This window comes from Suncus etruscus, chromosome 13 (assembly GCF_024139225.1).
Source record: "Suncus etruscus isolate mSunEtr1 chromosome 13, mSunEtr1.pri.cur, whole genome shotgun sequence".
Classification (NCBI taxonomy): domain Eukaryota; kingdom Metazoa; phylum Chordata; class Mammalia; order Eulipotyphla; family Soricidae; genus Suncus; species Suncus etruscus.
This window is the reverse complement of record NC_064860.1, coordinates 41789062-41805659: the sequence shown is the minus strand read 5'-3', so window position 1 is coordinate 41805659 and position 16598 is coordinate 41789062. Positions and strand designations below refer to the sequence as shown.

General features: G+C 41.8%; 1 protein-coding gene across 1 annotated transcript in view; it reads left to right on the top strand.

Annotated features, from left to right (window-relative positions):
* CLIC6 (chloride intracellular channel 6) overlaps positions 1-16598 on the top strand; it is a 59057-nt gene that overhangs the window by 12228 nt on the left and 30231 nt on the right. The gene's annotated exons all lie outside the window — the stretch shown is intronic.

Below are 16598 nucleotides of genomic sequence, written 5' to 3'. Positions count from 1 at the left end.
GATTCTCAACCAGATCTCTGCAAAGAGATATATTTTTTTTGATATATTAAACAACGATGTAGTGAATCTTTTTCCCCAGAAGGGCACTGATATCTGGAATCTTACTCCTTAGGAATCATATTGCCAGAGGATGGATATGTGTGTGTAATTTTAATAAATTTGGTCAAGTATTTTCTATCAAATAGTGATGCTAAACTCTATGTGTAGTGTGTACTGACCCAAACCTCCCAGCTTTAGTATAGTGTCAGACTTTCCTAATCTGAGTATTGAAAAAATGTGTATTTTTGTTTGAAGATGGGTGATAATTGTGGTTACTTTTACATAATTAAAACCTATTGGGGGGAACCTATTGATAATGTGCTTTTTTTGGTGAACTATCTCTTATTATGCCTTTCAGTTTTAGTTTTGATTTTTACATGGAATAAAGAGAATCTTACCTCTTATGTTTCATATATATTTTTTCCAGGGGGATATTTGGTACTTGTACTGAATAACTTTTTGGAGGGTGCACACCCAGTGGTGCTCAGAGCTAATTCCTGGTTCTGCATTTAGGGATCACTCCTAATTTGGCTTGGGGAACCATATGAACTAGCAAGGATTGAAACCTGCTCAGCTGTGTTCAAGCACCTTACCCTCTATACCAGGGATGGCGAACAAGTTCGACACAAAAAGCCACAATTTTAAACTGTGAGAGAGTCAGAGAGCCACACCACGCAGTGACCTGCCAAAACAGACAAACACACAAAAACATATACTTTTAACAATAATATATTAAACACATATTGCATTTTGCCATTTTGAGTGAGGGTCAAAATCCAGCAGTGATGGTGAGGGTGTGCTGCGTCCTCCACACTCAGAACTAACGGCAAGATGTGACACAACATGTGACACATGGGTCCCCTCGCCCGCTCGCTGGCCCGTTCAGTTCTTTCCAAGGGATGGGAACCGGGAGGACACAGCCTGCAGGAGGGACTATGCTCGGAGATCTCTTCTCAGAGGTCCCTCCTCAGAAGCAGCAGAACAAAATACAAACTTGGCAAAGAGCCACAGTCTAAGTGGGAAGTATAAGAGGCAAAGAGCTGCAATCATTTTAGCAGGGAGCTGCATGCGGCTTTCGAGAGCCACGTGTTTGCCAACCCTGCTCTATACTATGTCTCTGGCTCCTCTCCTTTCAGTTTTAGTAATTATTTTATATTTGACATATAACAAGATGAAACCCAGTCTGTAAACAGCACTCTTAGAATCTCAGCTTCATCTACTGGATTTTTTTTTAAATATTCTGCTTTACTTTGTATTTTGTATCTTAAGTCCTGAGGGATTTGGTCTTTCTAGTCTTGCTTTCCTCCTTTCTGCTTAATTAACAGCCTACATTTTATCAATGCCCTTTTGAAATTAATCGCTCGATCCCATTGTAAAAATTCCTGTTCAGAATAAACTTTGACACATGTAACTGTGAAGTCAGTGGTGTCATGCCTTACATGGCTCCCGGCTGACAGCATGAGATGGGTATTGCAGTCTCTTGGGACTGTCCATGTGCTGACATGAAATTAATTTCCACAAATAGGCCCCATCGTGAAAAGTAATCATCTGTGAGGCAGTGATATAAAACTATGGTTCCTGAGTTTCCCTCCTGGCAGATGTTCTATTACTGTTCCTGTCTGATGAAAAATAACTAGAATTTATAGAGAGCAATGACAAACCCTATTAGCAGAGGTTCTGGGAATTGGGGAAGCCTGTTATATAGTTTACGGTTGGTTAGTGAAATATGAAAATGCCATAGATCATTTAGAAGCTTGTTTTGAAAACTTACAGGAGGGAAAATTATGTTCAATGGAGAAACAGACAATCAAACAGTCAAACTGTCTTTTCTTATATGTAACAGATCATCTCATTGAAAATAGCCTTTCATTACAGAATTATGCTATATTAATTAGCTCTCCTTTCAACTTGGTTTCTCATCACTTATGTGTTTGGTGGCCCAAATGTATATTTTGAGGTGAGGAGACATAAAACCTACTTAGTTAAAATTTATGATAATACAGTGGCTAGGCTAGGATATTCATGTTGTATAGGGTCTAGCTGAGTTTGATTCCCAGCACTCTATACAGCCTTCCAATTACTCAGGAATGATCTGTGAGTGATGATCAGATGATCAGAGTAAGTTCTGAATATCCCTGGGTATAGCCTCATGATTAAAATTTAGGTAACATGCTTACAATAATGTTAACATTTATGGTACTGATGTTCAGAAACATTGCATCCTGCCACCACCAAAATGTCCACAAAATTCTACTTATAAAGATATTGGTCTTAGGGCCAGAGTGATAGCACAGCAGTAGGGCATTTGCTTTGCACGCAGCTGACCTGGGAGGGACCCAAGTTCGATCCCTGGCATCCCATATGGTCCCCCAAGCCTGCAGGAGCGATTTCTGAGTGCAGAGCCAAGAGTAACCCCTGAGTGTTTCCTGATGTGGCTAAAATACCAAAATCAAACAAACAATAAAACCTAACCATTAAAAAAAGATATTGGTCTTTATATCACCTATAGGATAATCTTCATTCCCCTCTTCCACCCTTTCTACTTCTTAGTAATCTTAGATTTGTAAAGCAAGGCCAAGAAAATTCATTTTTATAGACTTCCAAATTCTCAAGTAGACCTAAGTCACTACTTGAAGCAAACTTTTACTGAGTATATGTCATGTATCAGACATTGATCTTGAGTTGGGGAACAAGACTGATCAGTCATGTTTGATGTCTAGAGCCTCCAATGCCAAAAGTGGTCCTGCATTGACCATCAACAGTGAAGGTGATCTTGCATTGACCATCAATAGTGAAAGTGACCCAGAATTGACTGTCAACAGTGGAGGTGACTCTGCATTGACCATCAGCAGTGGGGACAACACTGTGTTGACAATTATCAATGAAGGTGACATTACATTGACTATCCACAGGAAGGTGACCCTGCAATTACCATTAATAGTGAAGATGCCATTGGCCATCAACAGTTAAGATGACCCTACATTGACCTCCAACAATGTTAAGTGACCCTGTGTTGACCATCATAGGCGTCAGAAGAAGAGCCAGGAGGTTGCTGGGATGAGAAGAACAGCAATGAGAACCTTCAAGTGAAGATTTGGCCTCTAGATCTCTGTGGGAGATCTCTGTAAGAAGGGCTTTGCTCATGTCCCCTTCATCTTGGAAAGTTGTGCTGTGCCCTATGGATAGATACATTGCTTTGCATGCAGCTGACCTGGGAGGGACCCAAGTTCGATCCCTGGCATCCCATATGGTCCCCCAAGCCTGCAGGAGCGATTTCTGAGTGCAGAGCCAAGAGTAACCCCTGAGTGTTTCCTGATGTGGCTAAAACACCAAAATCAAACAAACAATCAAACCTAACCATTAAAAAAAAGATATTGGTCTTTATATCACCTATATCAGCTATAGGATAATTGCTGCGTCATGTGGAAAGAACTAGGTGGTCTGATTTTAAGACACACTTTGCAGAATGCAAGTTTTACAATCTCATAAATTCCTTTCCTTGAAGCCAGAAATGCTACATGAGTCACACTGGCTCTTCTGTGAGTACAGTAATAGATTGCCACAATAGACTGTTCATGTGGAGAAACATTTTTGCCTTTTCTGTTTCTCTGGTAGATGATTAGAATGAGGAATATTCTTGAAGATTAAAATGGGTAAAGTGGCCAGGGTCACTCAGCAGTGTTCAGTTGGTAAATGGACATATTGACAAGGTCCAAGACAACTTCAGATCCTTATTAGCATTTTGGCAGGGTGGCTAGAAGACTGAGATCCCCTCTTCAGTAGGATGGCTTCAAGATAGTCAGTGGAAAAGGTAGAGAGATATGCATAGCCCTTCAGAGCAAAAACCATATGAACCATTCCTCCTGTTTACTGGGAGCCCAGTGGGTGCAAAAGTCAGGCCAAATTCAGAGGGAAGAACTAGAGCCCAGTTCTCTCTCTCTCTTTCTCTTTTTCTCCCTTTCTGTCTTTTCTCTTTTCTTTCTCTCTTTCTCTCTTTTTCTTTCTTTCTCTTTTTCTTTCTCTCTCTCTTTCTTTCTTTCTCTCTCTTTTCTCTCTCTTTCTTTCTTTCTTTCTTTCTTTCTTTCTTTCTTTCTTTCTTTCTTTCTTTCTTTCTTTCTTTCTTTCTTTCTTTCTTTCTTTCTTTCTTTCTTTCTTTCTTTCTTTCTTTCTTCTTTCTTTCTTTTTCTTTCTTTCTCTTTCTCTCTCTCCCCCTCCCTCCCTCCCTCCCTCCCTCCCTCCCTCCCTTCCTTCCTTCCTTCCTTCCTTCCTTCCTTCCTTCCTTCCTTCCTTCCTTCCTTCCTTCCTTCCTTCCTTCCTTCCTTCCTTCCTTCCTTCCTTCCCTCCCTCCTTCCTTCCTTCCTCCCTTCCTTCCTTCCTCCCTCCCTCCCTCTCTTCCTCCCTCCCTCCCTCCCTTCCTCCGTCCCTCCCTCCCTCCCTCCCTTTCTCCTTCCCTCCCGCCCTCCCTTCCTTCCTTCCTTCCTTCCTTCCTTCCTTCCTTCCTTCCTTCCTTCCTTCCTTCCTTCCTTCCTTCCTTCCTTCCTTCCTTCCTCCCTTCCTTCCTTCCTTGCTTCCTCTCTCCCTTTCTTCCTTGCTTCCTCTCTCCCTTCCTTCTCTCGCTCTCTCCCTCCCTCTCTCCCTCTCTCTCTCTCTCTCTCTCCCTCCACACACACACACACACACACACACACACACACACACACACACACACACACACACACACCCGGCAGCGCTCATGTGTTACTCCTGATTCTGTGCTCAGAAATCACTCCTGGCAGATTTGGGAGACCATGTGGGATGCCGGGATTCAAACCACCATCTGTCCTGGATCAGCTGTGTGCAAGGCAAATGCTCTACCTCTGTGCTCTCTCTCTCTGGCCCCGTAGAGCCCATTTCTAAAGGGAGAGCTTTAGAGTCACTGCCATCTTTAACCTGCCATGCTACATGAGATTGGGTGGATCAAACTGCTGGAATTATTTGCCAGTAAGATTTAGTTCTTTACTCAATTGAACTACTTTAGAACCATTTTTGCAGTGCCTGAAAGCAAAGGAGTTAGTGCACAGACTGAGTAACAATCTGAAGTCCTTACTACAATAGTCTGCAGATTGGGGAGGCACAGGCCTTTGAGGTATCCTGTCACTGCAAATACTGCAAGGACACTAATAGGCTAGGGTCTGAGAACATGGCCCCAACATATCTGATGAGTTTATGCCTCTAAGTTTTCTTAAGCATCAAATTCTCTGTCTGGAGAGTTAAATGACACAAAGATCCCATTGAGTGCATTCCAATCCTTCAACCACTTATGGGGCTCCAGTTGAAAGCTCCCAGCCTGGCAGACAAAAGGATTAAAGTGAGGAGAGAGATTCGGTTTTTCAAGGTCCTTTGAACTCACCGTCTCTCAGGCCCACATTCCAAAACCAAACCAAAGCAAAAAATAATGTAATTTTTCTTTATCTAGGGAGGAAGTCAGATGTTCCATGGGTTCCAGATCAATGACACATTTTACTCTGAGTGACAACTGTGTTGAATATCTTTGGCTCTTGTTCTGGGGAACCATTAACAGTGTAGCCTCTACCCATGATGGCCTCCTTCTCTGATTCTCCCATACTCATCTTGCCTCAAAGTGGAGCAGGGGCATGTGGGAAGAGATGCACCATGAGGCTCTTTTTGCACAACAATAGTGCTAAGGTAGATTAGAAACACATTAAGCTTACAAAGGAATCAATGTTTTTCTTGTCTCTAGGGGAGAATCCTACTGACTAAAATCTCACATGTTCAGTAAAGGGGACCCTGCTTTCTTCCTTCTTCAGGACAGCTCTGAACATCCACACAGAGAGATGGAACATATGCATCAAAACTAGAACCTTCAAATTGGTGCCATATTGCTTCCTCTCTAGAAGCACTCATGGCTATTTCTTAGAGACAACAAAGTAGTCATGGAGAAAGCAATGGAGGGACTCAAATCCCAGCTCAAGGTCCTCTTTGTTCACTCTAATCATGCTAATTAAGCGTTGTTGAAGTTGGCTATAGTAAAAAGGGCAGAGTGTTGTTTGGATTGTGCAGAACATAAAAAAAAAAAAAACCAAGTCATTTTATTGTCTTCAAGCACTGCTAAATTTAGTCACTTTAGGCACTGCTAAAATGATTCTAAACAAGTTCAAGTAAGTAAAGAACTAAATCTTAGAAGCAAATGGTTCCAGCACTTTGACTGATCTGACTTCATGGAGCATGGTGGGTTAAAGATGGTGGTAACTCTCTGACCCTCCTTTTAGGAATGGGGCTCTAGTTCCCTCTCTCTGTATCTGGCTTGGTCTTTATGACTTCCTGGGTGCCAGGTGACCAGGTGGAATGGTCCATGTGGTTTTGTCCTGAAAGACTTATCACGTTTACCTTGTCCATCAACCATCTGATCAATCTGACTTGCTCATTGACTCAGTTATTCTCAGCCTTCTGGTCAACCTGCTAAGGTTCTGAATGAGAATGTGATGCTGTCTTGGAATTGGATTCTGTAAATACTCCCATTTGCCTGCTGAACACCACTGTGTGACTATAGTTAAAACATATGGAGCATCTTCTCACTGTCTTCACATGTTCCAGATGGACTGTAAGTAAGATCAAGCAGATAAACAAGGCCTTATCCAAAGGCATGAAAACCGCTTCTCTTTGAAATGCAAATTGTGAGTTCTTTGGAGATAGAAGCACCACCTGGATGCAGAAATCCAAGGCCCACTCAGAGAAGGGTGAACCTCTCTGAAAAGGACAATGGGTAGGGTACTGGCCTTAGAAATGGCCTATTCGGGTTTGATCCTTGGCACCTCAAATGGCACCAATCTCAGAATAAGCTCTGAGCATCACCAGCTGTGGTCCAAAATAAAGGAGTAGCTACAGAAGATAATAAAGGCCTTGATGAAATTATGAAAGGACAATTGCCAGAGTAAGGTTTTCCCTGTGACAATACCCAGCTTATTTTTCATGTATGTTGCCAACTCTTTGAAAATAAAATTGTAGAAATTGCATAAAACCTCACGAGGGCAGGAATGTTAGTACAGTAGATAGCACACTTGTCTTTCACATGACCCGCCCAACCTGGGTTCTGTCCCTGGCATTCCATGTGGTCCCTTGGGCCCTGCCAGGAGTGATCCCAGAGCACAAAGTCAACAGCACAAAATTCCTGAGCATTGCCAGATGTGGCCCCTACACTAAAATAAAAGCAATAAGCCTCTGAAAGCCTTTTAGAGATTGCTCTTTCAAGCCCATGCCATCTCTTGAACATGCCTTTTTGCATACTTGTGTGTCTTTTTAAATCCTGTTTTCTCTAGAACATTCTTCTCTCTTCCCCTTTATATCTCTTCTTCTTCTTCTTCTTCTTCTTCTTCTTCTTCTTCTTCTTCTTCTTCTTCTTCTTCTTCTTCTTCTTTCTTCTTCTTCTTTCTTCTTCTTCTTCTTCTTTCTTCTTCTTCTTCTTCTTTCTTCTTCTTTCTTCTTCTTCTTCTTCTTCTTCTTTCTTCTTCTTTCTTCTTCTTCTTCTTCTTCTTCTTTCTTCTTCTTCTTCTTCTTCTCTTCTTCTTTCTTCTTCTTCTTTCTTCTTCTTCTTCTTCTTCTTCTTCTTCTTCTTCTTCCTCCTCCTCCTCCTCCTCCTCCTCCTCCTCCTTCTTCTTCTTCTTCTTCTTCTTCTTCTTCTTCTTCTTCTTCTTCTTCTTCTTCTTCTTCTTCTTCTTCTTCTTCTTCTTCTTCTTCTTCTCCTCCTCCTTCTCCTTCTTCTTTGGGGGGGGGGGCTTACACCAGTGGTGCTTAGAGTTTACTCCTGGCTCTACACTCAGAAGTCACTCCTGCCATGCTCAGAAGACCATATGGGATGCAGGAATTGAACCTGGGTCAGCCTTATGCAAGGGAAACACTCTATCAGTTGTGTAATTTCTTTAGCAGCCCCCCTTTTAAGTTTTATTTTTATTTTTTAGTTCCTTTCAATAAAAACTATTTTTCTTCTCTCTCCCTCTCTCTCTCTCTCTCCCTCCCTCCCTCCCTCCCTCCCTCTCTCTCTCTCTCTCTCTCTCTCCCTCCATCCCTCCCTCCCTCCCTCCCTCTCTCTCTCTCTCTCTCTCTCTCTCTCTCACACACACACACACACACACACAACAACCAAAGAACAAACCACAACTCCACTGAACAAATAATTTCTCAGTCTTTTGACAAAATCTCTTCTAGTTCATGATTGTATGAGTATGAATTTCAGGTTCATGAAATCATGAGCTTGAGCAAAAAAAAAAAAAAAAAGACACACTTAACAGCTAAATTATAGGCATATTGGTTACTCAGCAAATGGAAAGTGGAATGTCTCTGTTCTATCTCTTTTGGGCTGGGTGACCAGAGAGAGTCCACCTATTTAGTAGAGAGGTTCAAGCAAGTCCTAAGGGATATGACCATAGGGTGGGCCAGGCAGATAAAATTGGGAGCTCCCTCAAGCTGGTTTCCTTGCTTGGTGCATAATTTTTCCCTTTTTAGCCTCTACAGGGACTGGAATACCCTCAGACATTCAAGAATGCCAATGACCAGAGTCTATAAAAACAGGCTGCATTCTCAGGCAAGCTTTCTGGAACAAGATGTTCCTTTGTTGTAATAATTCCTTGTGTGAATTTTACAAGGAAATAAGCTTTTCATCTCCATGTAAACGCGTCAGTTGGTATCAGGCCATATTATTAAAGAAGGATTAAAAATAACCCTGGAGTTTTTCAGGCATAATTCATAGATGAGGGTAAACAGCAAGTTTCCTTCTCAGGACTGGAATCTCCCCACTGGGAAAATGACTCCCAGCATCACTAAGCCCTTTGGCTAGCAGGGAACTCTAAGAGCAATTTGGTTCTGTGATTAAGTGAGGTGGGTCAAGGGTAGCCTGCTAGGGTGGCCGACTCCCTGATCCCTCTCATAATGGATTGATTGTTATGGTTGCTGAAAAGAATAAGGGTCTGTATAGACTTGGGAATGGATTTGAGGTTAATAGGCTTTTATTTCTTTATTTATTTTGTTTGATTTTTGGGCCATACTTGGTAGTGCTCAGGGGTTACTCCTGACACTGCAGTTAGGAATCACTCCTGGTAGGGCTGGGGAGATTCAGTGAGATGTTGGGGATCCAACCTAGGTCAGCCATAGTCAAGGCCAATGAATGTTCTTTCTGTCGTACTATCATTCCAGCTCCAATAGGCTTTATTTTTTTGGAAAAAGATACAGATTTTGAATTGCAGGATCTAAAACTTATTTCTCAGGATTTAGGTATTCCAGTCTATATGAGAGAAAAACTTGTGTCAAGAGAGAGCTTCATATGTCAACATCCTGGAGTGAGGAATGTCCCAACTCCAGTTCACAGATACAACAAGATCAGCAACTTTGCTCCTCACCCCATGACATGACAGTCTAATTGGTCTGGTTCATGATCTGAGTCAATCTAGAAAGCCACCCACTCTACATGCTTTTATTTCTTGAATAAGCACACTTTAATTTTCTGAAATAGATTCTGCTGTACTTAGGACACACGTTTCCTTTCTATGCGTATGGAATGTGTTATGGGTGTTAACGGGTGATATTGGTATTATGGACTATGCCAACTAAGAACCATCAAGGTTATCAACGAGGTTCATTGCCATCTCTGCCTTCAAATCTTGTAAGAGAGTTGAAGAGCAGGACCTCTTGGTTTGTTTTGAGTCTCAAGTCCTCAGTAAATTTGGACCCTGACCCTGGATTTTGCTGGGTGAATGTTCTTATTGGCTATTTTGTCCTTCCACTAGAGGGCATAAGGGGGCAGATAAAGATGGAATGACCAAAGGCAACTCCATGGTTTCCTGTCATTCTTTCTCAGTCTTGCAATAAAAGATGGCAAGAAAGCAGATAAATCGTACAGATCGTCTGTATTATGTAACTGAACCAGTGGCCTTATATCTGCAAGCAGCCCTTTTCTGACCTTCCTTTTGACTCTGTTACCTTGACAGTTATCAGGCATTAAATCAACAATATTAACAGGACACAGCTGGCTTTCCTCATGGACTCTCTGGTTCCCCAATCTGGTCATTCATGGGGGGGGGAGGGGTTGTCACAAGACCAGCGAGGATACCTACTGGTTCCATACATGTGGTAGAGGAGAAGGTGATGCTGGGGTGAAGGAAAAACAGGGGTTGTGGGGTGGAAAGAGGCAGCTGGAAAAAGATTATGGATCTACCTTGACTGCCCTTCTCCTGATTATAATGTGGTAAGACTAGTGGCTTTGTCTCCAAGGGAGACGCAGAGAGGAATTCCAGAATTTGAGCTGGGATATCAAATTCTGATGGCTGTAGTGTCAGAATCTCCCCCAAAGAAAGAAGCTTTTCTGCATTCCTTGCCCCTTAGAGAAATGGTAAAATTAGCTAACAACCTGTCCTTGGGAACTGGTCAGTGGAAGAGGACTTTCTATTAGTTTTCTGCTATCATCCTTACCACCTGCATAAGAGATTTCTAGACCTTCAGAACACTCCTCCCCCATTTTTGCAGTTCTCTGGTCATTTCTAGAAAAGTTGTTCCTTTAACTCTTGGCAAAAGAAAATAATCTATTGTACCACCATTTCTCTGGAAAATCAGTCAATAGGTTAGTTCAACTCAAATCTTTTTTCCTCAGGGATGCAGGCTACTACTTCTCTTTGGGCCACATCCAGTATAGTGCTCAGGGCTTACTCCCAACTCAGCACTCAAGGATCATTCCTAGTGGAGTTTGAGGGGGACTTTAGCGGGTACTGGGGATCAAGCTCAGGTGGGCTGCCTCCATGAGCACCTTATTTGCTGTTCTATTTCTCTGAATCCCCAAAGCCCTTATTTTCCATTTCTGGTTGTCTTTTTTCAGCAGCAGCAAGTAAACTAGGAGGCCTGAAAAGAAGTCATTTTGTTTCTTGTCCCCCCATAGGATGTTTCCAATCACCCAAGATCATGGTCATAAAATTGCTTTCAGTAGGAGCTGGAGTGGGGATGGGGGAACTGTTCTCTCTTGGGTCCAGGTACTGCTATAAGCTCACTCATTCTTTGCTGGTGCCAGCGAGAGTTTGCTCTTCTTAAGCTCTCATCCACTTTGTTTCTCCCATAATATTGAGTTTCTGATAGTGGGTAGGGGCCCTGGTCTTGGTGCTATCCTCTCTGCCCTCCTCTCCTCTTCCCTGCCTCTCCCCACTTCCCATTTTGAACCACATTTGGCTATACTGGGGGCTTACTCTTGGCTCTGTACTGAGAGATCAGTCTTGATGGGGCTTGTGGGACCATCATGGATGCCAGAAATCAAACCTGGGCCAACTGTGTGCTAGGCAAGCCCCTTCCCCATGGTACTATTCTTTAACTATGATTTCCAGATTTCCACTTGTTTTGCTTGGCCCCTGATGGCTGAAGCTGAAATCTGGTGCGAATTTAGGGAGGATCTCTTGCTCAGATGAAACTCAAGAGAACACAAAGGCTGCTCCAGAAACTCCCACCCTCCGCCCTGGTGCATGCCCCATTCATCTCCATGATGCAGATGTGGGAACTCACTCCAGACCTTTACTGTGGTGGCTTCTGATAACCCTCTGGTGTTATCTGTTCCAGGACAGGTCAGAGTATGACACTCTTGTGCAGCTAATCTCATGTTTGCTGTCTCTATACTTTTTAAAAGACCCCCATCTACACCTTTTTTTTTTTTACCCCAAAGAAGAGGGCTGAAGGGATTTAATAGTATTTTCCAAAGAGAACTTGAGGGAGGCATGGGAGAAATTTTTCTTCTCATCAAGCTAGAAGTTGGCCACAGCCATAGCCATAGTCTGTCTGTCTTGGTGCTTACCCTAATTTGAAGAGCATCAAGTTGATCTTCTTTGACCATGGGCCATAGGCCTCTCCAGTTGCACCAGACAAGCCAACACATAGATGAGAATTCTCATCTAAATTTAGGATGGAAAATGGAGGAAGGATACACTTCCAAAACATTCTGGGACATGTGATATCTCCTGAAACCTGACATCAATAGGTAATATGGCTTATCCCTGCTTATCAAGTTCTTTCAAGTTTCCCAAATTACCTTTTCAAGACTTAGAAACACCTGAACTTATGAGGATCCAGAGACTACAAAGAAAGGCAAAGTGAAACCTAATTGCTCAGATGGGAGACGTTATCCTCTGCACCGCAGTCCGAGTAAAATTTGTGGTTTTTCTAAACACCACACTTAAATTTTTTTTTAATTTTTCTTGCTTTGAAGCATGAGCCAACTTTTCTGATTTGATGCATCTGATGATTTCATGTGCTCCAGACAGATCCAAAAAGATCCGACTGTCTCTCTATTTTTTTTCTTACCTTGCAAAAATGATGGGCTGGTTTGAAGAGAAAATGAGGTAACCTCAATGTTTCAGTTTAGCAATGTACATCTCTGCTCCACCTCTTAATGATTAAGAGAAAAGAAAGCACCAGTCAATGACCAAGTTGATAAAACTTTGATTTCTTTTTTGGATGGGATGGGGGCTGGGCTTATTCCTGATTTCAGGGATGCATCCTCTGAAGGATTGGAGAGGACTATATGCAGTGCCAGCGTTAGATCCAGTGTTTGCTATGTGCAAGGCAAGTGCCTTCCCTGTTGTCTTATCTTTACAGTCCCAGATCTCTTAAACACAAAGCTATATAAAAGTTGGCAAAGTTTGCATTAAAATAAAAAATGCAATAGTTATAAAACTGCCCTTACATAATTATTCTGACTGGTGAGACTGTGCCTCAAGCAAATATCCCTCAATTTAAAAGGAGTTAGTTTTCTTTATGCTGGGAACTATTCATTTGTCGGGCCACTCTTGTTAAAGTTGCAAAAGCCATTCGGGGTGAATTCTATTATTCCATAAAGCAAGACAACTCAGGAGAAATGGATCACCTCATTGAATTGATCTGGCACTATTCTCTCGGCCCTTGAAAAACAAAGCCAACATTTTTCAGGGAATGTGTTATCTCTGGGACCTCTGACCGAGTTCATTTCAGAAAAGCAACTATTTACCATCGGTGGATGTGTTTCAGAGAAGCAGGTAGGTTCCTTTTAGCTTCTGAAGACCTTTCCGACGATAGTGGCTGTAGTAATTAATCTGGTTTCTCAAAAGTGCCTCCAACCTTCTGGAAAGAGATCTGACAAGTAAACCTTTACCAAGGGAAATTTAATAAGGCAGGAGGACCTGAGCATCAATTTGGCTTGGTTATTGCCTCTGACACCTGTAGGAAGGTATAGGAAAGGTCACCCCACTGAACCCTTTCATGGAATGTGGCAGGGAAATAGGACCAGATGGTTGGAAAGAGGTGGGTCACTACTGCTAGTGAACCCTGGCTGTCACCTGAAATTAACCACAAAACATCTTATTGCTGCCATCTTTATATTCACTGGGGTTGGAGCAATAGCACAGTGGGGAGGATATTTACCTTATACAAGATCAATACCATATGCTTCCCTGAGCCTTCCAGGAGTAATTTCTGATTGAGCATAGAGCCAGGAGGAGCCCTGAGCACCACTGGGTGTGACCCAATCCCCCCCCCCTCTCTATATATATTTATATATTCATTTGTGTTTATTTAAACTAGTTTCTTCCCCTTTTTGGCAGTCACTTAGTGGGGCTCAGGATTTACTCCTGATTTTGTTCTTAGGGATCACTCCTGATGAGGCTTAAGGGGCCATATGAGGTTCAAAGGATCAAACCTAGATCAAGTCCATAGAAAGCAAGAAACTTAACTTCTATTTTATCTCTCCAGTTCCAATTTGTCATTCTTTGAGCAATATATATTTTTGCCATTTAAAACTCATTGTTGAGACCAAGATAAAATATAGAAGCAATAAGCTTAAAAGTCACAAAAACAGGCTGGAGCAATAGCATAGAGGGGAGAGCATTTGTCTTGCATGTGGCTGACCTGAGTTTGATCACTGGCATCCCATAAGATCCCCTATGCACTACCAGGAGTGAAGAACCAGGAGTAACCCCTGAGTACCACAGGGTCTGCCCTTTTCCCCAAAATAAAATCAATCCAGAAATAGGAAAGCTCTACCACAAAATAAGAGGAGAGAAGGAAGGGGAGTCAAGGGGGGAGATTTTACTTATTTATGTAATAATACCTTTATTTAAGCACTATGGTTACAAACATGTTTGTAGTTGGGAAGGGGAGATTTAAAAAATATATCACAAAGATGATACTAGGGAAGAAAATTGCATCATATTGCTTTTGACCTTATATATAGTGAGATGTCAAACCCATCTCTATATAAATCAAATCAAAACACAGTGAGTCTTAGAGCAATGCACGATCTCTGTCCAAATAAATCCTCACTTATAGGACAATTACATGTTTGCAATGATCATATGCAAAAAGAGCCTTCACAAAATTCAATATCCACTTAGGATGCAAACTGAGCGATTTAACTGCCATCTTTCAATAGTAAACACATGTGGGACTCCACATTGGTCCCAAACTTTCTCTCCTAGCAATTTCCTCAATAAGCCTGATTGAGAATCCAAGTTAACTCTCCATACTGAACTAAACATTTAACACATCAGTTTCTAAATCTCAACTGAGTATCTGTGAGGTACCAGGCTCTTTCCTTTGTGAATGAAGTGGTTCCACTTTGGACTCACAAATAGTTTCGAGGTGTTAACATTTAGAAACATGACACAAAAAGGGAAGAATAAGGAGGTATTTTTTTGGCCAGGATGTTTTAAGTAGTTGAGAGAGAGAGAGAGAGAGAGAGAGAGAGAGAGAGAGAGAGAGAGAGAGAGAGAGAGAGAGAGAACAAAGGGATGAAGTTGAATTTCCGCTTCTTTCTTTTTTTTTTATTTAACCAACTTTATTACATACATGATTGTATTTGGGTTTCAGTAATGTAAAGAACACCACCCATCACCAGTGCAACATTCCCATCACCAATGTCCAAAATCTCCCCCCTCTCCACCCAAACCCCGCCTGTACTCTACACAGGCTTTCTATTCCCCTCATACATTCTCATTATTAGGATAGTTCAAAACGTAGTTATTTCTCTAACTAAACTCATCCCTGTTTGTGGTGAGCTTCATGAGGTGAGCTGTAACTTCCAGCTCTTTTCTCTTTTGTGTCTAAAAGTTATTATTGCAAGGATGTCTTTCATTTTTCTTAAAACCCATAGATGAGTGAGTCCATTCTGCATCTTTCTCTCTCTCTCTGACTTATTTCACTCAGCATAATAGATTCCATGTACGTCCATGTATAGGAAAATTTCATGACTTCATCTCTCGTGACAGCTGCATAATATTCCATTGTGTATATGTACCATGGTTTCTTTAGCCATTCATCTGTTGGAGGGCATCTTGGCTGTTTCCAGAGTCTTGCTATGGTAAATAGTGCTGCAATGAATATAGGTGTAAGGAAGGGATTTTTGTATTGTATTTTTGTGTTCCTAGGGTATATTCCTAGGAGTGGTATAGCTGGGTCGTATGGGAGCTCGATTTCCAGTTTTTGGAGGAATCTCCATATCGCTTTCCATAAAGGTTGAACTAGACGGCATTCCCACCAGCAGTGGATAAGAGTTCCTTTCTCTCCACATCCCCGCCAACACTGCTTGTTCTCATTCTTTGTGATGTGCGCCAAACTCTGGGGTGTGAGGTGGTACCTCATGGTTGTTTTGATTTGCATCTTCCTGATGATTAGTGATGTGGAGCATTTTTTTATGTGTCTTTTGGCCATATGTATTTCTTCTTTGCCAAAGTGTCTGTCCATTTCTTCTCCCCATTTTTTGATGGGATCAGATGTTTTTTTCTTGTGAAGTTCTGTCAGTGCCTTGTATATTTTGGAGATTAGCCCCTTATCTAATGGGTATTGGGTTAATAGTTTCTCCCACTCAGTGGGGGGGCTCTTGTATCCTGGGCACTATTTCTTTTGAGGTGCAGAAGCTTCTCAGTTTAATATATTCCTATCTGTTAATTTCTGCTTTCACTTGCTTGGAGAGTGCAGTTTCCTCCTTGAAGATGCCTTTAGTCTCAATGTCCTGGAGTGTTTTACCTACATGTTGTTCTATATATCTTATGGTTTTGTGTCTGATATTGAGATCTTTAATCCATTTGGATTTAACTTTCGTACATGATGTTAGCTGGGAGTCTAAGTTCAATTTTTTGCAAGTGGCTAGCCAGTTGTGCCAACACCACTTGTTGAAGAGGCTTTTTTTGCTCCATTTAGGATTTTTTTTGCTCCTTTATCAAAAATTAGATGACTGTATGTCTGGGGAACATTCTCTGAGTATTCAAGCCTATTCCACTGATCTGAGGGCCTGTCTTTATTCCAATACCATGCTGTTTTGATAACTATCGCTTTGTAGTACAGTTTGAAGTTGGGGAAAGTAATTCCTCCCATATTCTTTTTCCCAATGATTGCTTTAGCTATTCTAGGGTTTTATTGTTCCAAATGAATTTCAAAAGCGCCTGATCCACTTCTTTGAAGAATGTCATGGGTTTCTTTAGAGGGATCACATTAAATTTGTACAATGCTTTGGGGAGTATTACCATTTTAATGATGTTAATCCTGCCAATCCATGAGCAGGGTATGTGCTT